Genomic DNA, 27,244 nt, shown 5'->3' on the forward strand with positions numbered 1-27,244 from the left:
GCCAACTGATCTTCAGAAAAAGAAAAGCAGAGACAGTGACATTACTGCTAGTCTAATGCTTATAATTGGTAAGAATATGTATTTCAAAACAACATTAATGGAATGCCACTAAAGATGCATTTTTCAGTTTAGCTTTTTTGCTAAGCATGTATATTGCCCCCTGCTGAAGTTATGTTAGTGTGATTCCTGTTTAATCAGCTTTTTGTCTCATTGTTAAGGAATAATCCTTGTATCTCCCTGAATCTTGTGTTTGGCACTTTTATGTTTGAAACCCCTAAGAAAACATCCAAGAAGAAATATTGATTGCCTAAACCAGAGATTCCACCCACAGAAATCAAAGAGATGCCTCTCAAAGTTCTAATCCTGCAAAATGAATCTCAGAATATGATATTAGCTTCTAGTAATAAATTCAGTTACCCCCCCTGATGATAGTCATGCTTCTTGTAGTTGTAAAAGGAGAAATCATAAATCAGTCACAAATGATACCCTGCACAGTAAAATAAAGGGAATCTTTTTTTTTAAAAACATTTCTTCCCACTGTGATAATCACAAGGAGTGGCAATCATAAGAACCCTGTGCTGTTTTGTTCTTTTTAACCCTTTGTGGTCCTATGTCGCACCAGGTCCAACATTACAATTTTCCCCTTTCAGTCCAATGTCAGACCCTGTCTGAAATCATCAAAAAGACTTCAAGCACTGGTCTCTAGTACCAGTTTTTTTCTCCGGAAAAAGCAGAGAAAATCTTTCAATGGCTGAGTGAGACCGATAGGAGCCGAATGAAGCCGAAAATACACATGAGCTGAGCAATACACATAGCCCGTGGACCACAGAGATAACACGGACACAAACAAAGAAGATAGCTGCTTCCTCATCCAGCGCTCAAAGAATATCATGGACATTTGCAGAGCTTTTTGAGATGTTAAAGTAATAAAATAATGACTTGGATCGCTTTATTGAGGAGTTTGGTGATAAAACGTGTGATCAGGAGAGGATTTATCAGTATGCACGTCTATAAAGAGATATCTGAAAAATACAGTGAACAAGGGGTGGGGCTTGGCTAGAGATGCAGTATTGATGTCCTTTTGCTATTCAGTGCCTTTTAAACCTGTTTTACTCAGAAAAATAATATTTTAAATCGCATGTGTGTTTATCAGTGATTGTCTGTAAAAGGCTAGCAGGAAGCAGACCCAGAGACAGAAGCTGCAGTTCAGTGGTGCTGTTGCACATTTGTATTTATCAAACAAAATAAAGAAACAAAGCACAAGGGCCGAAACAAAAGGTATACACAAAATAAGTCACCTTAATACAGCCTATATTGTTTTGTTTTTTGCTTAGATCATTTCCATGCTTACAAACTATTTAATCAGAAATACATCACAGAAGTGTTATCAAGGCGAATTATTGGGATACATTGGTCTTGCGTTGTGCACTGAAGCTCATAGGTGAAGCATTGTGGGCTAGTTTCTCTCAGAAGAATATCTGGTGGAATGAGAACAACAATAACTGTTCTCATTATGTCACAGTGCGGTATATGATAAACAGGGCCGCCCTAATAAAAGGGTTAGTGTTTTCAAACAGAAAAATGCAGAGACCGCACTTTAAGTGACAGTTTCATTGAAGTACAAATTTATTGTATTTCTCACGTCAATAAATACATTTTAAATGAGAATGCTTATTATAAAGTTATATCTTAAGTTCAGTTTAAAGTCAATGAGCCCCATTTTCCGCTGTGCCATAATAAGGCCTGACTACAGTTTAGGTCAATTTGGTGAGGTCTACATATGGTGCTATAATCACACTTTGTCTTCTTACACAGATATCATATTTTACTTTTAAATATTTGTATTTATATTGTATGTCCTTTGCAATGGGATATTTGTATTTTGAATTGTGGTTTAAATTACTGCACTCGTTACAAGATAAAAGTATCATTTAAAACCATGCTTAGACTTTCACAGATCATGCATCTATAAGTATAAAGAAAAATAACCTTTGTACAGAAAACCAGAGTTTCAAAGCTCTCGTTTATATAAAAATAAGTGCACAGAAACATTGTTGCATTGTACGTCCAGATTATGTAACCAAAGCACTATCCTTGTCCATTCTTTTTCAGCACTGGCTGATGTAGTTATATTTCCTAATTGTACATTAACAACGATAGCAAGACATGTTAGTGATATTCGATATGAATACTGTTATTCTGATTTCTAAAATGGTTGTATGAGGACTATCATGCAAGGTAAGCTGAATTATAACTTTCTATGGTTTAATACATTCATATGGATGTTTAGAAGGTGCATTGTATTCAACAACCAACAAAGGAGGTTCATGCAATACATTTATATGTATTTTTTTTCCTGATAATATCAGACAAATAAAATACAGTTGTTTAACTAGGAAGAAGTTAAACTCCTTTTAAAAACAATGATACTTTAAAATGTCCTGTAGGGTTGTGTGTTGTTCCCCCTCACCAACTCCTGTTACCAAAACAAAGTGAACAATTTTGAAACTTTAAGGAGGGTGCCTCACAGATACCAATACCAACATATAAAATGACAGCTGCCAATTCTGCTGTTTGGCAGGCCAATCACTCATTAGGGAACAAGAAATAGCAATCTCATACCCTCCAACTGTACCCATTTAGCTGGTATAATACCTAATTTACACAAATTGATTGTGTGTACCGAATTTAGAGCTTCGTCTGGCGTCCCCACCAGGCAACCAGAGGCATGCGGGTGCTAGCGTCACGTCCCCATGGTACTGCCTGCTAGACAGATAGTTAGTAGACAGCATTGGTAGACAGTCTGTTCAAAGATATTCTGCTATTATAGAATTTGTTCAGTTCATTTCCAAGCAGGAGCAGTAGCAGTCAGAACCACGTTCATGGCTTGTTCCATTACTGCTCCGAAGAATATGTAAGGTAAGAATTCTTAACATTATTACACGCAGGGCTTTGTGCTGGAGATTAAAAACTGAAGAGATTTTAAAAAATATTTGTAGAGTGTTTTTGTGAGGCTGAAACTCTTGCTGGCATTGATGGGTGAAGACTTCTTAATCTTGCCCCATCTCATTTATCCCTTATCCCTAAAGGAAAACATGATGGTAATAATACTAGTTTCATTTAAATGTCTTTATTTTAAGGCAGTTTAGCCAGTCATTGTCTTCCTCACTCATTTAGATCCATAATTATCCCAGAGTTATTCCATTTTAAAATAATGACATTTAATTCCTGCACCCTATGACTGGACAGCCAGAAAAAGATCCCCATTAATTATTGTTTTTTAAGCCCATGGATTTTCAATTCATGGAATGCTTAATGATTTAGAATATGTTTAAAACGTTGTTTTAGGCTTTTCTTTGATGTATTATACATCATACAACTGACAGAAATACACACATTCTCGTACTAAAATAAAGTTCAGTTATTTTAACTATAGCCAAATGGCAGTCTGTTACAGAAAAAAGAAATATGCTTATTGGAAAAGGTAATGGCAGCTGGCAAATCACTATTGGTAGTATAAAGGAATGCAATGAATCAACATTACAAACTGTGCACCTATTCTCTATTATACAAAGTGAAATTCACATCACCTGCCAACTGCACAGATTAAGAGCTGTAGTACAAATTGGTAACATACTCAGAAGGCTACCAATTTTCAGTACTGCTGTAGTCCCACCACAATTCCCTTCTAATACCATGTCTCCGAACCAGAACAATTCTAATGCTATCTGTCATTTCCTCTCTCTATTCAATATGTATTTTGATAAAAATGTACAAATGTTTATACAGTATATCATGCAGGTGCAGACATTTATATTCCTTCTGTAGTATCTGTGCACCTGGGTAAGATATATAAAAATTAAAAAAAGGATACTTTTGGAGTAAGTCAGTTTATACCACATGCTTTAAAAACTAAAAAGTGCACAAGCTAACATAATGTCAAGTTAGTAGGTAGCCCCCTTTTGCAGATGGAATTTCATTTTTTTTTTTTTTTTTTTTTTTAATTTAAGAAAGCATCCCTAGAAGATCAATGATGAGCTTGTGGTCATAATCAGTTCCACCTACAGCACATTAATAAGTCTTCAATCTGGATTTAAATTATTCAATTGTGGAGGCTTTCTTGATATAAATTCCATAGGCGGGGGCATAGGAAAAAAAAACCTTATACCAGCTGATTTTAACTAGCTTTTTGGAATCAGATCAGTGGTCTGTGATCTCATCAAATAAGGACAGCCACACATTTACAAAGATACATTAAAGAGAGTTACAAAAGTGATCCATCCATCAGTCCATTATCTGTAACCGCTTAATCCTATAGAGGGTCGCAGGGCAACTAAGGGGCAATTTAGAGAGGCCAATCCACCTAGCCAGCATGTCTTTGGACTATGGGAGGAAACCAGAGTACCCAGAGCAAACCCATGCGAACATAGGGCGAATACAAAAATTATAGTCTTTGCAAATGCAATTTAAAAAGGATGGCTTGCAAGCAATAATTTCTTTAACCTTGTGTGGCATCAGGTATCATGTGTTTCTTTCAAAACTGCACATTGAGAACGGCTATGCATGGTAGAGAAAATGTATGGAATTATTTTATTAGCTACAATTACTAAAGGTGGTATTAGTTTTGGCAGTCACCATTACAAGGAGTCAAAACATGTTTCTGCAACAATGCATTTGTGATCATTACTGAATTTGCAAATATAGCAAGTACTTGCAACACATTCTATAACCTTAATTGTTAAAATTCGTCTATCCTATCCAACATGGCATGTGCAATCCATGTTTGTTTTAGGGTATTACTGCACAAGTTTCAATACATTTTGTCTGTTTTATTTATGATATAGTAATCAGAAACCATATAAAAAATATTCATGGATAAACACACTAAATAATTTAGACAGTACACAAGGAACTGTTTCTTAATTAAAAGGTTTCAGGATTCAGCATTAGTAATCAACTTCTCACTTAAGGTCAGGACAATAATGAAGTTGTATTCTCTTTGCCTCCAGGTGCTTACAGGATTAATTAGTGGGCTATTAGGAACACTGGTTTGTACAATGTAGTCGGATTCTAATGCCTTCAGGAGTTTTTTTTTTTTTTTTCAACACAGCCAACACAACCTCATTACCATTTAATTAAATTAAAAAAAAAAAAGATGAACACACTGATTTGATTAATGCTAGGGGACATTAAGCACAACATATACATGTCATCTTTTACAACAAATGCTAATCGGTCTTTGAACATCATTTATTTTGCCTCCTGTAAATTGGGTTCAAAATAAATGCTTTTCATTAGTGAGCTGAATGTTTTCACAGAATCTTTCGATTTCTTTCAGTTTTTTGCTAATTGTGCTGAGAGCTGCAACAGAATTCTTCTAGGACTTCAGCAAAGCCATCGGCTTATTATTATTAGGACATACATTTAATAGTTTCCTAACAGGGACTCACAGAACATGTAAATGAGGTTTCAATTTGTAGGCTGGGTTGCAAGCACAATGCAAGTCCGCCCAAGTTTATAAAGTCTTGGCTAGCTTTCTTTGTTAAGTTTGAATGTAGGTAAAGTTGGACAGGACTTTATTATGCAGTTATGATTTTTTTTTTTTTTTTACCAGGTGAAGTACTGTTATAACATTTCAAACACTAGTAAAATAAACAAAATTGATTGTACCCTATGAAAGGGTTAGGGTTATGGGTTAAGTTTAGATTAGGCAATTATAATATTAGCGTTAGCTCTCATAGGAAAAATATGTTACACATATTATGTTCTTTGTGTAGGGTGTTGTCTTGGAAACACAGACAGGTCTTCAACATCTGAAACAAGCTAAGGCTACTTTTGATTGGCACCAGAGAATCTTGCCCTTGTAAATAAGTGTAAGTTCACTCTTTTATTACTGACCATGGCACTATTTTAATATATGGGGTTTTTGTATAAGTGCAGCTGCCCTGTGGCTTCTCTGCAGAGCCTTTATACAGCATCTTAGCATTCACAAAGCACTGACAAGTGAAATGGAGCACACAATCCTACTGGCTGCAGATATCCCGCCCCCCATCCTCACAGACACGCATGCATATATGAACACACAGTCAGGGTCCCTGGAGGCCATTCTTCATGTGATGAGCCTGGTAAATGCCATCACTAGACTATCTCACCTATTTCACAGATGTGAGCCCGGCAGCATTGTTTCTTGATTCTATTTTCGATCAATGCCTTTTAGGCATGAAATCTGTCCAGACATCTCCTGGGATTGGCTGGGGCTGGTGGAGCTGTAGTTTTTCCTTGCTGCTGGTGTCTGCCAGCAAGCCCCCTACAAGGCACAAAGAGGCCTACTCAGATGGATCTAGAGATCCAAGCTCGTCACCAATGGAAAAGACACATGCCCAACAAAGCCTCAACAGCTTTAGGACTGATACCCGTCGTGTGTGTGTGTGTGTGTGTGTGTGTGTGTGTGTGTGTGTGTGTGTGTGTGTGTGTGTGTGTGTGGTTTTCCCTTGCTCATCTCTTTTCATTAACGTTCAAGTGCTTTGTCACTATATCATATTATTAATGAGATTTACAAAGAAATTAGTTTATGGGTTGTCAACATCTTGATAGGTCTTCCTGCCTTATGGACCCATCTTGTGGTAGGCCTCTGTTGTTTTGAGTATTTCCTTTCCTTAATTTTTTGACTTTATCCTTAGTGCCAGAGATTGGATGTCACCAGACATCTAGAGGTTCTAAACAAAATTTTGCAACAAGGTGTAGAATTTTGTAACTGGAGGGGACAGGCTTTCAAGGATATGACTATTTTTCGAGAACGTTCATCTCCTATTAATCTTACCAGAAATGTTTTCAACCTAACCTTACTTAATGCATAATGCTTTGAATTATGGAAATAGTTAACTGTGAAGCTAAATGTAAAGGACCCTGGTGAAGGCTAAAACAAACCTTAATATCTCTGGAGTTGGTATTACACTTCTCAAATGGAAACATGACATTAGCTAATATTCATTTAAATGTACATTTGTGGGTAATGACTTGGAGCCCATACTGTGCAGTTGTGTAGTTTGTTTAAGTCTTAAGTCCTGGAAACCACTATCTCCTTCTTGCAGCTAAGGAAACATTAAACATTGCCAGCCAGCTTTCTATAAAGAAAATAGGCTTGTTATGAAGGAGAAATCTGCTTAAACTTCATACATTCATACATTCATACTCATAGCTATTCAATGGCAATATCATTAAAGAGCTTTTATACCTTTCTAACCAAGGCCCTCCTTTCCTATTAATCTTTCAAATATACAAATTGTTTTAAATACCATTCAGTCCGGAACACTCAATATTGGCTTACTGCAGCTGATAATGTGTGCTCATTTTAAACAAATTACATAATCTCATTCATTCAGTAAATGTCATTAAGCCTCTTGCATATGACATGTTTTTAAGCCATACACAGTAACACAAATCTGTTAACCAAATAATTTAAATCATGCTATTTTTTTAATAATTAAATTCACAAGAAAATAACCAAAATGATCTACCAACACAAGTGTCGTTTTTTCCATGTAACAGATGATTATGGTATCAAAATGAAAGACTAACTGTTTCACAAACCTAGAGCCTCTTTGGAGTCTGTAACGAGCCAGTTTGCTGGGAGTTTTGAGCACTATGATCTGCAGGATGACGTGGATGAGTTAGACCTCAGCTGGTGATCACTGTGATGGAAAAACTTCTGGTAAGTACAGAAATACATTCAAAACGTCACAACACTCAATCAAAATATAAGGCAAAACTTATTTAAAAAAACAAAATAAAGTCAAGTAAACTAGTTCCTTCAACAGTGCATAAACACAGTAAAACAAATCCTGGGCTTAATCATTACATTTTATGATTATTCTCATATGAATATTCTGATGGTCTTCATGACACAGGACAAGTATTATCTTTTATTTATTTATGTATTTAGAACAAGGTAAAATAACCTGCAACAAGCATTTTTTAATGTACTGCAGAAAAAAAAAAAAAAAAATTGATCTGCTGGGATGCACATCTTGCTTCTGTAAACGGAGGTAACATGTTTTGACCAAATCGGCCTTTAACAACTTTCATTTAACACCAGGTGCCCTGTTTTAAATGTGTCACATGAAAAATCTGATATGACTTAGCCAGGGTTCAAACCCGTTACAGAGGAAGTAGCTGCGCAATAGATGTTCTCACATGAAAAAATCTGATATATTGTCTTTACACAGGGTATATATAATATATATATATATATATATATATATATATATATATATATATATATATATATATATATATATATATATATATATTCTCTTCCCCATACATTCTTGCAGATGCTTTATCACTTCAATCATTCTACACCTAAGTTACCTTAGCAACTACACCTCCAGTAAACTGGTTTAACATTACCAACATATGAGTTCCAATGCATTTTACTCTACAAAAGCAGTCAGATTTGGAAAGAAAATGACAATAAGTCAGAATTGGAGCACAGAACCCAGACCCACTCAAAATGATTGCAAATGATTGCAAATGATATGGGAAATGTAAAAAAGAAATGAAAACGAAGCTACCTGCCCTTTAACTATGGCGTACGTAGATGCTATACTGCCTAACTAGAGCAGGAACTTAAGCAATGGTTAATGACCATAACAGTGCCGCTGGGGTTTCTGGGGAAAACTATGACAACTCAGCATTCATTGGCCTTAGAAAAGAGAACTCTTAGATGGTAACATTGTGAGTATGGAGCAAAATAACCATTCAAATCTCTATTTGGTTTCGAATGAGCTTGGATCAATGCTTATTTTGTGGAAATTCAGACACATTAATAGCATGGTTCTCCAGCTGGTTATTTGAATTGCTATCCTGCTGTCCTTCAGATGCTACCCCGCAGACTAATTATTCTGGCATCTCAAAGGTCATACATTCATTTAAGAAATGCCACCACTAAATGCTTTCTGATTTTGCTATTGAAAAATAACATTAATGGTTGATCGGAACTTTTTGCTTTTGTTTTGTTAGGATTGGTTAGGACCTTTTTGTTTTTTTTCTCCATCCTGTGCTGCCATGCCAGGGTTCCAAGAGAGAAGCTAAGATTGAACCAATCTGCAAACATAGTAACTGTCTGCTTGCCGATTAACGCTTATCAAATTGAAACCTTGCACAGCTGGATGCTACTATATGAATACATACTTTTGTTTTTAATTGCTCATATCCAGAATGTGAATGCTTTCCAATTAGTCTTAAAGAAAATTGTCCTTGTCCCTTGTCATCAGTGAAGAGTGGGGGACCTGAAATGTTGCTAGAACTAACTATATCAGTGCAAGAAGACTGCCGTTAATGCAGCTACTTAATTGTAATTTCAGATATCTCAGTCATAATGGATCAGATGATTGGTTAAACATAACTCTAATGAGACTAATACACATACCAAATGTTGGATTCTCTGCATATTTGTTATACTACTTTAAGTTAACATTTTTAATTGTACTTTTCATTTAGTACCTCTTGCTACACCGTAAATACACAATAATAGCATAGTAAATACACGTGTAAAATAACTGTCTGGTTCTTGATAACCAGACAGTTATTATGGGAAAAATGCGCTCACTAACACCGGCAACAAAGCAAGACCCCAGCACGAGCTGTCAAACTGAAAGAAATTTCAAAGCACCCCCCACAACAAGCAACACAGAACTTTAGAATTCTGGCAAGAAGCAGATGCTCACCTGAGATTATTAAAAATACTGCATGGGGTAGTGTGTGAGGAATGCAAATTTAATGCCTATCCTTGCTGTCTGTTCCTCAGAGTTCAGAAAGATTTCATTCCACGCTATACACAACCTTCTTCAATTCAAACCTTTTTATTAAGTACTTGGCCTGTTGGCAATAGAGATTCCCATGTATGTGATTATTCAGATTTTTTAAAACGGTTCAATAAAATAGAAAGGACAAGTACATTTGAAGATGCTATTATAATTGAAACCCAACTTGTATTACAACTAATATTTACTGAACCCGTCTGTAGTAGACTGGATAGATTACACTGAACCTGAAGTACATAGATAGCCATGGGGAGAGATTATTCATCCTCTGTGGCCTGAGGGAGTATTTATGCACTGATAAAGCTATCCACATGACAGGGCTTGTCCATGTATTTTGCTAAATATGTTGTGTTCTTTAAATGAATTGGGTTGTGAGTTGAAAAACCTGAACTATCCCAAACTGTCCCGCTGAAGATGGAGCCATATGGTCACCTTAAAAATAAACGAATACTGCTGGGAAAGGTCTAAAGTAATATAAATCCGACTTCCAACCAACACTAACAGAAAAACAAAACAAAACCAACAATTAGATTTGTTCCTAGAGAAAGGAAGTGGTATAATAATATGAAAATTTCAAAATATAACTCTCTTTTTTATGCTATCGATGTCACAATGCAATGGGCATACGGGCGTGTAGTGTCTTCTGGGAATAGTAGTTTATCTGGTACATGTTGAAAGGTGTTTCCAATCAGCAGAAATGCAGTGGAAAACTACAACTACAACGCTGTCTTTGCATTTAAGTTTGGATTAATGGGAATATGGGACTTGTCTCCTCTGACAAAAAAAAAAACTCTCTGGACCCCTCCAGTTAAAACCTGTGCTGAGATCACATGATCTGCAACTGCTAGCACTGTGGTTAATAAAGTTTATAACAGAGCCTTGCCTCCTCTCAGGAGTCAGTACTGCTGTTAATATAGGAATGTTGAATCCAGGGTTTATGTATCATAAAATATTATTTTTTCTTGCATTCTAGACAATATTTATTTATTTTTGTTTTACTGAACCATATTATATTATAATGATACACAACATATATATATATATATATATATATATATATATATATATATATATATATATATCGTTTTCTTTTTGTCTTTGAAATTCTGAGGAGGCACTGCCTCCCTTGTCTCCTCTAAGGAGCCTCCACTGTTCTAATTGTAATGGCCTGTGATGAATGCATTGCTAATGCACAGGCTCCTACAGATTCGGTGTATGGCTATAATGTATTTGTTGTCAAAAATTCTGGCAGACATGTCACAGCACTGTCAATATGCCAACGTACTCAACACTTGATATGAGTTGTGAATCTGCAAAAAATGAATCTTGACAAATTTCCTTCCTGCTGTGATTCCAATGATTAAGGAAACAGTTTTTTTGGTATGTTTTTCACAGAGGCGGATTGTCACCCAGCTGCAGATTTCACTCAGGATGAGGCTTTGACAATCCAATAATTACACTACATTTCCTTCACTAATTAAACAATACAGCCAAGAAGCTTGCACAGGACATCATATCAAACCAAAGCATTTCAGCTAGGTTTGATATTAAGGATTAGTGGTATATAGGATGTAACAGGCTCTGCAGGAACTAGCGTATGTTTGATTTCTTAATTATATAGATTTTTAACAATTATGTTATTTAGACCAACCACCATTTATATCAATTTAGTAGATCCCAATATCTACAAAAAAGTGTCATGGTTATTGAAAAGGATAAAAACAATGCACCATAACCAGTTTGTGTTAATATATTGCTCACCCAATCACAGATCATTATCATAAAACAATATAAAACATGGTCTGTTTTATGTTGGCTCGTACTGATTCAACTCTTATTTTTTATTTTTTTATCAACATAATATAAAGTCTTCGAAAAGCAGAAATATCGGTGGTATATATTTTACCCCTGTGGACAGAACCAGAAGGTCACGTGTATAGTATTGCCTATATCACTGCGTGAAGTCTGGTTGGAAGTAAAATATTTACAGTTTGTAGCAGCCTGACTCTGGGGATGTAATATTATCATAATACTGACAAAGATCTCACGTCAGTCAAACTCACATATTCCGTTTGAGTGCTTTAAAGTAGATGAAGCAGCCTTTATTACTGGGTTTAAAAAGATAACAGTCCTTCTTTTAAACCTGGAATTTCAGCTTGAATTCTTACAATTGAGTCAGATGTCATTTATTGAAGATCTTGGACCAAAGGAGATGTCAGCATTTGTTACAGTAGTTGCATTACACAGTACAGTATGTATGGAAAACTTCTGTGTATTTTGTTCATGTATATTTGTTTTTGTGTGTTTCAAATTTCTGCTCTGATTCTATTGAGTATAATTCATTATTAATATACAGTATGTGACACAATATTGTTACAGCATATGGTTTATTGATACATTGACATAAAAACAAAAAAATACCACTGGAATACCATTTTAGTACAAACTTACTCAAATTATAATTTAATGGTGTTATACCATTAAACTAAGTATTACTGGCAGAACTTTAACCAGACCACAGTATTATCAGAAATGGCAGATTAAATGGGTTTGCCACATATATTCCATTATGATGCATTGATATGGAGAAATATCACTGTGGGACCATTCTAAAAATAGATATAGACATTGACTTTGTGTTGTCACTGCATATTCATTGAAGATCATCTGGTAAGGATATTTAGCAAGTGTTGACTAGATTTATGCATGTATATAGTTATGTTTAATATGTATATTGCTTTATTTTCTAGTGAAGGTTTAATCCTAAAGAAATCCGGGGGTATTCCCTGTCTGCTACTGCTGTGGCTCCAACAGTGTATTCTAAAGGTGGTCAAAAAGGTAAAAAAGAAAAAAAAACAGATAACATTGTGAAGATTTCGATTTTTATCTCAAGGTCCTTAAAGAGTAAGTAGCGGGGTTCTGAAAAATATATCGTTATGCGTCCCCACGTGTTGCTATAACTGTTTAAATAACGTACCTGTAAATTTTATTTTCATTGTTAACATCCGGAGAACTTTTTACATTATAACTTTAAAGTCTGTTTCAAAGCTTTTTTTTTACAGAATGTCTGCTCTAGTGCACTGGGGGTTTCAGATCTGTCCTCTAAATCACAGCAAGAAGAGTGATTGTAAAAAAAAAAAATAACTACAAGTGCTCTGGCTTTTCTGTCCCATACCACATCATGGATCAATAGTGCTGTGTTACCTGTTTGACAATGTGGGCAATAATCCTTACTCTGTCTGTGCACTAGAGCAAACATTTGTCCGGATGTTAACAATGAAAAGAAAAATGACAGGCACGTTATTTAAGCAGTTGTAGCAACACATGGGTACGCTACTTACTCGTTAAACTTGGTTCACAAATGATGATAACGACTGCAATTCAATCAATTTCAGTTTCAATTTTATGTCAAGGTGTCTATGTTTGCATGTTGTGTGGTATTACATTGTGAATTTGTGAATATGTTATGACGATATCTTGGTTTATATTCAGTTGATCTTATCAGCATCTTATTAAAATACTGTCACTGTTTTAAATAACTAATAAGTTATTAAAATTAAACATCCTGCAGTGCATGTTAGTCTCATCACTTACATATGTAAAAAATTAAGAAAAAAACCCAAGGGTTTAGTTGTTTAAATGATGGCTGTATTTATATCAATTTATTAAGCACCGTAAGGCCATATTTTCAAAGCTTTACTGAAGTCTTTTATGTGTTCCTAAGAAGTAACACACCTGTTAATTTTAGATTAAAACACCAAAATGCGCTCCTTTTAGCATTCTCAATGTGTTTTGTTTCTCATTTTGTAACATTAGCATGTTTTTTTTTTTCTTCTTTCAAAAAATAGTTAATTAAGGAAGGGAGGAAATGCTTTGAATATATGGCCCTTAGTGTCTAATTTACTTTGAATGGATTTAATTTCTGCTCAGGGCTCAACATCATTTTATCATCATTCCAAACTAAATAAATACACCTACTGTACACAAGTGGATATTTAGTGATTGCTATAAATGTATCATCCCTACTGTAATTTAAACTATACCGTATCTTGATTAGACATGTCTCATGTATGGTTGTGTTGCATATAATTGTTTTTGTGTTTTCAGATGGCTGGTAGTAAAAGACTCCTTTGTTCTCTATATGAGACTGGAAGACAGCCAGGTTGGATCAGTGATACTATGTGACAAGAGATTTGGCATTAAAATCGGAATCAAGGAAACAGATATTAAACATGAAGTAACCATTCAGAATGGTTTCGAAGCATGCTGGTTAGAATAACACCTTGAATAGGCAAGAATAATGTTTTTCTCACAGTATTTAGTAATATTTAACTGTAATGCATTTGATTTATGTGATAGCTGTCATTGTTGCTGTATTTACTGCAGATGCAAATTTATGTGCACAACCAGGACATGTTAATAAACAGCATCTTTTTTTAGGACACTTACCATCAAATGCTCCACCTATAGGCAGGCAAGGCGGTGGGGATAATCTATTCATGAGTTTGCACAAAAACATGGAAGGGACTTCATGAAAGAAAATCAACATGGATCATTTGCACTTGTGAGGGAAAACACTTCAACAAAGTGGTAAGGGCTTCATAACTAACCCACCTGAATTTACAATCATTTCTAATAATGTCACTCTCCAATGTGACTAGCTCCCTGAAAACAATCCAATCCCATATATGAAAATGACAATACAACACTGCATGTGTGAGACCTGCATAGTAACTGGAAGTCAATAACTTAAGAGGCTGTTATCAGCCTGCTTAAATTTCATACTCTTAACCACGTTTTCACCTCCTGTACAGTAATAGACAGGTGCAGGGAACACTGCCAGCAATTACCTGGTCTAAAAATAGAATGCAAATCTTGATCAGTGTTAGAAATGATAAGTGTTAAGCATTGCAGCCTAACTAATTCTTTTCTTTTCTTTTGTCTTTGTTATATGTAATAGGAACAAGGGGTACAAATATGTATTCTTTTGTACAAGGAAGTGGAAGCAGTTTAGTGAATATACAAAGAAAACTCTTATGGGACTTCACCCTTTTATCAGGGTAAGTTTTCTGGTATACTTGTGTACATTTATTAGAGATGATCATTGATATAAATATGTGCATTTTTCTGCAGGTACTGACTCCACGAATCTTGTAATAAGGAGATGAATCATTCTAATGTGGTAATGTACTAAGCAACCAGCAGGTGGGAAATGTAAATATCAGAGGCTGTTCATTTGTTTCCATGGTCCTCACATATGGTAATGGTTGATGGGCGCTAGGAACACTAAAGTCTAATTACTGCCCAGTTAATGATTTTGAATAAGAAGCCAAGTTAACATTAAGTGAACTGTGAATGTTTCTATTGGGTGTAATATTTACTGATTTCCAATTGTTGTGATTGTAATTCGCCTTGTGCATCATGTACAGTTCTTATATTGTACCATCATTCCATTCAGTTCAATTCTTTAGGTATGACCATAACCTCATGTTTTAACCTAATGCAAACAAGAGAATTAGGAGAATTACTCATCTTAGCAACTCAGCATATTTTGGATTTTAATGAAAGATAGATTCCAAAATGAGATCCAAAAAAAAAGAGACTCAGGACCACCAAATAGGAAAAAAGTTATTTAATGCAGGATCTCTCAATGCTTGTTTTATATGATGAATTATACTTCATTGCAATAACGTTACAATAACGACTTTGTCAAAATTTGAATTTGAGTTATCATTCTAAGTAAATGGTTAATTAGGGACTTCATCCCTCAATGATAAGGCCTTCCCTCACGCATTGATATTTTTTTTTGTGTCCTCTCTTTATGGATTTATTAATGAAGGACTGTCTGTTTTGAAACAGGAGTTGTGGCAATAGCTTTAATAAGTGTGATCACTTCGGGCAGAGGGGCAAATTAAAATACTAACTGGTGAGCGTAGCAAGGCGAAAATTATTTTTTCATAACGATTAGCTCTGAGAAACCAAGCTGTTCAGTCTTTGTCACATTACTGTTTTAGTAATTGTAAACCCTGATAATGCTGAGATAAAGGAAGTTCCCAAAGGCTGTTCGTCCTCTTAAACAATTTCTTCCCCTCATGGGACTCCCCCTTTAAAAGGCAGCTACCATGTTGTTTGTTTTGTTTTTGTAATTTTCCAACATTTCCCTGGGCAGATTATTGATTGACACTGTCACTTTTTTTTTTTTTTATCAAAACCATTTTCTTTGAGTAGCAGTTGGAGCAAACAAAGGAGCAGTACTCTGAAGAGTCTGTGTTGAATATCCTCAGGATGTGTGCTGCTAAAGCTCTTCAATATGGGTGTCCTAGATTTGAGTCCCTTGGGTATGATGAACATAGCAAGTGCCACAGTATGAGGGATACCTTGAGACGAAGCTGTTTGTGATATATAGAGATTATTTGGTATTAATTCCTCTGAAGGAGTCATAATAGCCAATGTAAAGAATGTACTACACTTAATATCAGATATTACACATTTGTTTTATATGTTACACAGTTTGTGCAGAATTTGTTATAAGTTAAATAAAAAAAATATATATACATGGTATACAAAGATGTTGGTATAAATGTGTATTGCCCTTGTATTTCAGAGCTTCTTTTTAATGTTAGAGCACTTAAAGTGAACACATGTGACAATATATTTAAAATCTTCCCAGGCCATTAAGTATCTTCAATTGAATAAATTAATCCAGATTTGTTTAAACATCACCTAAATCCTTCATTTACTTTAAATAGGTAATCCGTTAGACTGATGATGTGCCTTCAACTGTGCTGCTCTGGGTACACCATGAAAAGACAATTGTGATTGACCAGTAGCCAAGTGCTCGCTCCCAAAACAAGGTGAGTCATTTTTATGACTTCTTTTTAATCTCTTTTAACAATTATAAGGTTGACAATCTAAGTAACCTGCATTAGTCTTATGTAACCCAATAATCATCTTTCCAAGCAACACCACCTTCGGAAGGGAAAGATCAAGACCAACCCAAGGACCATTAGACATAAATTGGAACATTAATTTTGACAGACTTGTAGAGGCAAACCCACCACTGCAGGTTTGATTAGTAATTAGAGTTGTCTGAGCTATTTGTGAGGAATGAGTGATCATGGAGACTGGTAACTATGCTCGGGCTCAGAAAAAGTCCTCCAGCTGTTATTTGTGTGGGCGTCCATAATCAAGGGAAAGCTTAGACTTTTGGAAAGAGCACTTGGGTTGTACTGTAATAGTTGTATAAATGAAAGTAATTTAACCAAGAGGGTTTGTTGAAAATTAATTGTATTATTTGATTGGTATTCATGAAGAAACATTAAAGACCAATCAAATAATTTCTAGGGCTCTTTTGAGAGCTCTCTGGCTATAATGATGATGCATTCATGCTGACAATTGCTGCCTGGCAAGTGTCTCCAGAGCCTTCATTGTCCCACAAGGACTAAATTAAACATACAGGAAAGGTCCTCAATGGATGAATGAGTTTACAAATTACTGCTAAATGTAAATTATGTATCCATCAGTGTACTGCTAAATTAGATTTGGTACCTACTTGTCATCAAGTCAATAAAACCTGTATGCATTATACATAACCATGTTTGTATTCTTTTGATAAACAGTTTATTGCATTTACTTAGAACTTCCTTTTCAGTGCTTGAATGATGCACAAGATAGGGCTCCTCTGATGTAAGGTCTTTGCTTACAAGATATATGAAATTGGTACAGCTGTTGGAGTAACCTTTAAAATGTCTCCTAAGGAGCTCTGTGATATTTGCACTTCATAAAATGATGCTGGCCAGGACATTGCTGTTATACTTGCGGTTTGTCAAATACAAGCTATGATCCTCTATGGACCATTACACCTTAAGCATCACCGGTGCACACATTTATATTTAAAAGTGTAGGACTTTTGTCTTTCTCATTTCCTATACGTAAGCTGTTTCGCATTTTTTAATTGCCTTCACTTTCATTCCTTAAATTCCATTCTTCGAGTGCAGCATTAACAATACACTGTTCACATGCAGCACAATGGGGCACAGAGATGCTCATGTGGTCATGATAGCCAAGATACTAATTAACTGATGCCACCATGGGTACAGTTAATGAACAAAATGTAACTGGATAAAACATACCTTGTTGGAAGGATTTAGCATCATCCATATGATCCTTGTATGATCCAGGCATGAGATAATTTGGTTATTGACATTTAACCCTTCTAAATATTTAAGAGGGTATGATTATAATTACAGTGTTTTGTTTGGTGCTTTTTGTATAATGGGAACCTGAAATCAGTTTGGATGAAAATTGAGTAGTTTTGCAATAAAATGTATATAGATAAATCAAAATATTACTTCAATTATATTATTGTGCATCAATGCAGCATTAATACAATATTTAATAATTAAAACAAATTGGTGACACTTTATATTGCTTGGCATAAAGAAGTACAGTATTAACTGTTATACTAGTACAATTAAATATCAGTGCAATTTTTCTCATCTTCCATGATTAGTGTTTATTAAGACTTGGTAGAAACAAATATGTAGGGCATACAAAGACAGCTACTGTATGTAGAAGACTGGGGTCTGGAATAATACTGATAGTATGTCGTTTTCATAGGTTTACATTTCCTTATTGCTTACCTATTGATTATTAACATGCAACAGCATTTAAAACATTGGGTAGTTGCATTTCGATTAATATATGCTTATTTATTCCACTACTGCTTCAATGGGTTGCTTGAACAAATCCAATTTCTTCAGCAATCAGCCATAACAGTTCAGGAAGAGGAAGAAGAAAGAAACGATGAGGCCAACAGTGAGGCCGAGGTGACTCTGAGCTTGAATGACTCGAAGAGGAGCAGAGGTTTTCCCAGAAGTTCGCTCTCAAGGGCTGAAGGAGAAAAAATGTTGCATGAAAGAAACTGCCATCAGAATGTTTGAAAGCGCAGGTTAAAAGTTCAAAGAGATGAATGGGTTTCCAAAGTCACATGTACTGAGGAGAGAAGTTTGTGGCAGAAGGACTTCTGGAAGCAAGTGAGGGGGCAGTCAATCTATTACTGCAAGAATAGTTTAAAACCCTTAACCATAGCTTAAGACAAGGAACCATAATTGTGAAACTAACATGCAGTCATAGTATATCATATTTTGCTGTTCTTATGTTTTTTCCTTTTTATGAATACATAATTTAAAAATTGTGGTTTTGGAACAAATATTATTATTATTATTATTATTATTATTATATTATTATTATTATTATTATGCATATAAATGCAGTATATAAAGTCCAATAAATCTTTCAGATTTCCTTCTTTTGCTAGGGATTATGCTGGATATCCTGGAGCTCTCAGTGGTAAAGCATGTCTATTGCTATCAATAAATGTCTCTGGGGCAGGGGCAGGGTTAATGTCTCTGCCAGCAACCACAGGTGTGGCCACTCTCCAGTTAGTGCAGATTGGTGCTAACTGGGGAGTGGCCACCTGCATAAAAACAGGCAGAAAGCATGTGGTTGCAGAGAGGAGTTTGAGGAGTTTTTTTTTTTTTTTTTTAAATACATCTGTTCATGTAGATATGTTCAGTGAAGGCCCCAGTGTACATGTTTGTGTACATTCGTGTATTTTGTTTAAACCTTTTTGTTTTGGCCCGTGTGTCTGTTTATTTGTTCCTGTGTTTTTATGTTATTTTGTTTATTAAATATGTGCTTTAGCTCTTAAACTGCAGCTCCTTGCCTCTGAGTCTCTTTCTTGCCGTGACCCTGCTACAGTCTGCATGAATTACTAACAGAAATCCATGAACATTCATGGGATTCCACAAAATGCACCTTTTTCAAGAGGTGTCAAGGAACGTCAATGAGGATTGAATAATGCAGAAGGTTATAACCCCAACACACATATAGTACGCCATACCAGGACATGTTTGATAGTACAGCTATGGCCAAAAGTTTTGCACAATTAACTAATTTTGCTTCATAAAGTCGAATGAAAACCTGATGTTACGTGAACATATTGAATTAAATACCGCTTTGTAGTTTTCCATATACTGAACAAAATTCGATTCTACAATTCAAAATCTAACATGCAATATTTCACTACTATTATTTTGTAGTTTCTTTGATACAATTTTGTTAAATAAAAGATCAAAATTATGATCTTATAGTTGTTTTTTGTTTGACTATACCTCAATCCTAAAATCCTAGGTGATGCAAAAGTTTTGGCAATAACTGTATGTTTCCTTTTATCGGAGGTAATTATAAATGTATTTGTTGTTAAATTTTGGACACAGCATTCTTTAACCTTATCATCTGGTATGTAATAGAAAATCATTGTAATAGTATGAGATATTGCTACTGCATGTTTCTTTACAGCACATTCAAACAGCCACTGGGAACAGTAGTGCTTTGGCTCTATGAAAGTCTTTGATTAATTAATAATTGATATACTTCTGTTTCACTCTGGCATCTACTGGGAGAGGAGGAGCTGTCATTAAATAATATTGCACTTGGTCAAAGTCAAGGTTAGTTGATAACCTCAATAACTATCAAGCATATACTGTATACCTCTTTACACTAGACATTAAAGCTGGATGACTTAGAGCAGGGTTTCTCAATCCTGGTCCTGGGGACCCACTGTGTCTGCTGGTTTTCATTTCAGCTAGCTCTGAATTACTGAATTAAACCCTTAAATGTAAATGATCATTTGCTTAATTAGACCCTTTTACTTGTTTTCAGCTCTTAAACAGTTACTGATTTCAAGTTAGCTATAACATGTTATAAGTAACTTGAACTATGCAACTGTTTAAGAGCTGGAAACAATTAAAAGGTCTAATTAAGCAAATTATCAGTTCAGTTAAGGGTCTAGATAAGTAATTGAGAGCTCAGTTGGAATGAAAACCAGCAGACACAGTGGGTCCCCAGGACCAGGGTTGAGAAACACTGATTTAGAAAATGCTGGAATGCTGTTAAGACTTCAATGCCAATCTATAGTTTGTGTTACTGTAAAATTGCAAAAAGAAAATGTAAAAAAAAAATGCTGTAAATCATGTTTAATGAACACAGAAACGATGGAGTAGTGTGTAGTCTCATTATTAACTCCTCCCTACTGTGTTCAATTCATTAACACCCCCATGCCTCCCCCATCTCTACCCTTGTAGCTAACCCTTGGTCTTATCTATTGTGGCGTGCTACTGCCTTGTCCAGTTGGTGCACCTCCCAATCAGTGTTTCGTGCTTTTATGTTGCATAATAATCAGGAAAAAAATTCACATTTCCATTTTGTAGGAAACTACTATATCATTTTTCTTTCTGTAGAGAGAGGTTCTATAATAAGTCATAGAAGCAACACTGATTTGTTTGGACAAGCCTGGTTTTGGCACGGGAAGGACTACTGCAACTTCGTTCTGAAGGACTGGGTCAAACTGAACAAGTCTTTTGATAGTATATGTGCCCTTGTGTCGGATCTAGTGCAGAAAACATTAGTGATTCAGTATATGATTTACAAGATGTTTGTAAATTTGCCATTTTTTCACATACACATTTTTCTTTTACTTTACACAACGTTCCGCACCATTAAAGATGCCATTCCCCTAGTACTGTTTTTAGTAACCAGTTTGCAAACTGCATTTTAAAAGTGTATCCCCTTTTTTTTTAAAGTTGTTTTTTGTTATATTGGTGACATTTCCAGGTCAGGACACACAGCTTTTGCATTGTCATCAGTTTTGCGCCTTTGTCCTCAAGGATGCTCTTCTTGCACAAGTCTGCGTAGCTGTATGCAAATGAAGAGTTATTGCTGCACAACAATTCCCAGCCTCATGCAGCTCAGTTTTCAATGTTCACCCTTTCAAATGTGAGGTTCTGCCACATCCACCTTCTTGTCCAGAACTTGCCCATGAAATGTCCACCTATTTTATCCATTGATACTGAAGTATTTAAGTGCTGGCTCTTTGTTGAAGACTTTATTGACAGGTACAAGGCACCGTGTATGCCGTGGCATGACATTGGAGTGGCGATGCACGGAAAAAAAGGGTGGAGATATTTCATTCAAAGATGGAATTTTACAACGGTTGGTAGAAAAATGTAATATACAATTTGTGTTATTTAAAAACACAAACAAACAAACAAAAAAAAAAAACACAGCTCCTGCATTCACATTACACATGGTTTGCCTGGTAGCTGAAGAGACTGGGGAAGCATGTCCCAGGTAAGTAGAGAATAGAGTATCTACTTGTGATAAAACTTAGTTATGACATTCTTAGCTTTTGAGAATAGCAGAATCAGTATTTGTGTATGTGCATGTGTCAGACATGTTTTACTACATCTAGAGAACTGCACAATATTTGTTCTAATTTTGTATTAATAACTGTGATGTACAGGTTTAACTTAAGACATTACTGACAAACTCAATAAGGAAGCAGCCGAATATAAGATAATATATAAGGGTGAGTGTGCATGCATTTTTCTGTATTACACTGCACTGCCTAGTCCATGTACAGAACACAATTCCAATTAATGTTTAACAGTGTTTAACCTTGGATTTACAGCAAGTTTCACAGATTTTAAATAACCGAAGGTCACATGCCATATTTCAATTCACAAGTGGCTTACTTGTAAAGGTACTAATAGGACACAGTACTTGTTTCCCCTAGTTTACAGTCGGCAGATCCATGGATTTATGAGGCTTATTCAGGTCTGCACGGTATTGACTTTCAGAGAACAAGCACTGCTTTTCAAAACCGGTCTTTTGAAAATTGTGAATCTTATGTGTGACTAACTACTTAAAAGAGCTCAGGAGAGTGCAGCTGTACCTCCTATCAGAGTTAATTTGATTATTAAAATTATTCATTACTTTGCTGAATTTCTCTACTAATTATGTTGAACGCTTTATAAGCTTGGGCTTAGCACCCCCTGCAGTTAAGCAGTGTTCTGTGTTCAGCCTTCTCCTTCATTCAATTCAGTGATACAGCTGCCTCTGCTCCCTTTTAAGATAATTACAGCCCCCTTTTACTTTGATTGTTCAGTAATGTAATCTGCTCAAGTCCAGATTATTTCAAATACAATACTTTAGTAATATTTCACTTAAGTAAGGGGTTTATGCACATTTTCCAAATAATGCATTGAAGAGAGGGGTTGAACACAAAAGGCAAATGAATAGACTTGATTAGGTGTTTAAGGATCACAAGGTTCCCTGACACAAAGAAAATTACAATGGAAGTAATTTCAGAAAAAAAAAAGTCTACAATCTGTTTTCAAAATTCTGCACATGTAATGCTTTTATAAAATAAGGTATATTACTGCTTTTTGTGAAAACACCGGATATGCCTATAAGCTACACTTTCTTGGTGAAATAAAGCTGATACAGGACAGTACTGTACATGTTTGTGGGAAGATGTATAGTGTTAGCACATGATTGTACAATGTAATTGAAAGTATCAAAAAACACCTTTCAGGGCATAACTGAAGTGGCACCTATAACTGATTTGGGCGAAAAAGGATAAAACTGACATACACGTTATGGTTTGTCACTAAATTCTGTTTTCTTTTCCTGCAGTTGGTAAAGAAATGGCCTGGAGCATCACGTCACCCCTTCCTACTGCCCAAGTCTCTCCCAGCACCCATAGACTTACCTTTTGAGATCAGCAAATCCACATCAGCCAATGAAGAGGTATGTACTCTCTAAATCTACAGAGACCTAATGGAGAAAAAATGTGTATCGGGGACTACTCCTGTTATACTTGCAGAATAATTTTTTTATCAGCGGTGCACACAAAACCATCCATAATGTCATTGGAGACACCCTTACAGAGAGGATACTGCAAACATATAGGTATGACTTGCTTAACATTAAATACAATCAAGACAAGGGAAATGATCTGCAGACCAAAAACTTACACATATCATTTCCAATGATTACAGGGAAAAGAAGACATTCCTTGTGTACATTGTCGTGCCTCTCTCGACTGGATTCGCAGGTGATATCTCTACAGGTGGAGTCCAGGCTATCAAGGCGATCATGCATTTTAATTACAGGTGAAGGTATTATAAATGCACTTCAATTTTGTAAAAATCCACATGCATTACTGTAGTTAATGCCCTCGAATCACTGCAAGAAAAATGCTAAAAATTATAAAGGGAAGACAAATGCCAGTGCTGCACCTAACCTAAATCTTGTGCTAAATACCGTTACAGCTGTACAAAAGAGCCGGCTCCATTGCAAGGAGCGTATATCGGGCTTATGTCTTTGTATGTGATTAAGTCACCTACCAGCCCTGCTGCCTTCCCCCGTGTACGCTACACTATATATATATATATATATATATATATATATATATATATATATATATATATATATATATATATATATATATATATATATATATTTTATATAGCGCCTTTCATAGTGGCCCACCATCACAAACTGCTTTACAAGATACAAGACTATTTAAGACACTGTATGATTAGCTTTACTTTTTTTAATTAAACTAAATCACCCATTCTTCTACTTCATATGTGGGATCCTTCTTTCCCCAACACTTGCTGCTTGACTGTCACTGTGTGTCATTTGTTTGTCACACCTGCCTGGCAGTGGCACTTGCTGGATCAGCTACATCTCATTCTGCAGTCTGAGGACTCATGCTGACCTGGACGGCAAGCTGGTCACTGAGCTGATCTACGTGCACAGCAACCTGATGATCGGCGATGACAGCTGTCATCGTCAGTGATTAGCAGGTTTTGGTAATTGCTGTTTTTTTTTAACAGAGAAGTTCTATACTGAGCAGATGGGTTAGGAATCAAAAATGAATGTATTTACATGGTGGGATTCAATCAAAATTAAGTCAAACCATCCATCATTTATTCATTATTCATTATTCATTATGATCATTCCACCATCCATCCAACATAATGACAAACTTACGTTGCTAATTATATTCATGCAATGGGTGCAATGGTATAAACAGGGCGTAGTTTTAAGGAACACAATCTGTTAAATTAGAATGGGTGCTAAAATACCCTTAGACCCCAACAGAGAGCACATTTAAGCAGCGTGAGACATTGTTTTGAACAGGACTTAAGACTCATACCTTCCCCTTTACTAAGAACCAAATTCACTTCCATTGTGTGGAAATTTTCGGTTTGTGCACTGAATGGAGCAACCTGCCTTTCCACTATACATGCACTACAGGATTGTGATCTGCATTAAAGTAATGAAACAAAAGGATTTTTTTTTGAACAGGCTCTGCCAACATCAATGACAGAAGCTTGCTGATGAAACGAAACAGTGAGAATGCTGTCATTGTGGAAGAGACTGAATCGGTGCCGTCTGTAATGGATGGGAAGGTTTACGAAGCTGGAAAATGTGTACTGTCTCTCAGAATTGACTGCTTCAGGTACATCTGATTATTCGCTTCATATTTGTACTTGATGTACTAACACCAATAAAGTCTTTAGCCTGTTCCACTCAGGTAAGTACTACCTGAGTAAGAGCTAATGAAATAATCATGTAGGCACTGTTTATTCAACATGTGGTTCCTGAAGAATCGCACGACTGTATCTGAAGTTATAAAACACTATTTCATATTAATTAAAAGAAATTAAGCAGATTTTTTTTTTTTAATTAGCTTATTCTGACATTTTTTCACGACTGTATTTCCAGGGGGCACACAAGTTATTCCAGTGGACCTGAATATGAAAGGCCTGTTTCTTTCTTTCTTTTTTTTTTTAAATTTGTTTAAGCTATTTAGTTGCTGTGACTAACAGCCAAACAAATTGAAGTGCAGCCATTTTGACAAGTAACAGTTCTGCCAAGGTGTTCTGTGTAGCCTTATTGTCTTCACAGTCAGTGGTGGGATTCATACAGTAGGGTTTATCTCATTTGCATATTTTTCCAATTCATTTAAAATATTGATTAGCAAATTGTGCAGTAATCTGTATACATGTTTTAGTTATGTATCCATTTAGAGAAACAAGCCAGATGTTCACAAGCTGGTGTCAGTTGCAATACTTTATTAATTTACTTCCCTGATATACAGTATACCTCTCACCTGTTTGTATCCCCTACAGAGTAGTCCTAGGACTCGTTAAAGAGCTCGGTGATCCCTTTAGTGAAATCTGGTTGGTGACAGCAGCAAAAAAACGTTCACCTATTAATAGATGACCCCTCCATCGATGGCAACAGAAGACCCAGCCCAGGCGTTGGAGGAGCTCAGAAAATTCAAGGGGCTCCCCTTCTACTCTGCCTGAGGACAACGTCTTTCCCTCAATCAGCTTCAAAGAGGGCATGATGCCTGTGGCACTTTGGATATAGACTTAAACATTCCGAGGTGAAAGCTATCTGGGAACGCCAGTTTCTGGGATCCTAATGTACACACACACTGACCTCAGAATAAGCCCATCGAAAAGGAGAAAACAGAAGACATATTTATAAACCCTGGCTCCAGAAAAAGGCAAAACAAAACTCCCCACATTTCATAACTAAAATTAGTGTCAACAGTATGTCTGTATTAACAATGAGATGTAGGAGAGGTACGTACAGTAACAAGAGCCTGTGGTACAAGAAGCAGTAAGATATATATCAGTAGCACTGCCGAAGCTTTGTCATTCTTTTATTTGATATTCTCTACAGTCACTTCTATTGCTGATATCTGGTTTAAGCTGGCATATCTAGAGCTGGTGATATAATATTACTTATATATGTTTAAATTAAAATTTAAAGACCATTGTAATACATTTTTGAAGGTTTGGCCTTTATAGTTCCAAGTAAGTCACTTGTTCACAAACACACACATCTATATTTGTTCGGATCACAATATATGAAAACATTACTGAAAGTTTCTTTCATTATTCTCATATCTACTTGCCACTAATCAAAAAGCACAATATCTGACACTGCAAAGGATAAACATGATGTCTGATTCTTTTAAGAGTGCAAAATAACCCAAGGGTGTCATTTCTCAGAAAAGAAAAATCAAGCAGAAAAATTATAAATGACTGCAACGGAGCTTCAATTACTGTCCGGTCAGCTGGAACAAATTCATGGGAAAAGAAAACCGGCTTATGAAAAGAGAATCAGGGTGAAATAAGACCCAGAGAGAGGTGAAAACAATAAACTAGAATTAATGAATTTGGGATGGGTTTTATATAAATTCCTTAGGAGTACATATATTTTCACTGTATCAGTGCATTTTTGTTGCAAATAATAATATGACAACAGATTGTGGGCAATGAACATAATTATACTTAATTTTATTCAGCCTGTGTGACTGAGCTCGGAAGTCGATTCTGCTAATAATTCTGAGATCATGGCAGCCACCACGTTACATGTGCAAGATATTTAGCTATTTCAATTACAAGTTTCCTACCTCCGGCTGTGAAGGGTTGTCATTGCTATTTGCATTGATGTCCTCACTGGGTTGTTTCAATGCTGGGAGGGTT

At 35.7% G+C, this 27,244-nt stretch overlaps 1 pseudogene; it reads left to right on the top strand.

Moving 5' to 3' along the window:
* Positions 1-6,219: 6,219 nt before the first annotated feature.
* Positions 6,220-27,131, top strand: LOC121321077 (annotated as a pseudogene).
* The last annotated feature ends 113 nt before the right edge of the window (positions 27,132-27,244 follow it).

Source organism: Polyodon spathula, chromosome 9 (genome assembly GCF_017654505.1).
Source record: "Polyodon spathula isolate WHYD16114869_AA chromosome 9, ASM1765450v1, whole genome shotgun sequence".
Classification (NCBI taxonomy): domain Eukaryota; kingdom Metazoa; phylum Chordata; class Actinopteri; order Acipenseriformes; family Polyodontidae; genus Polyodon; species Polyodon spathula.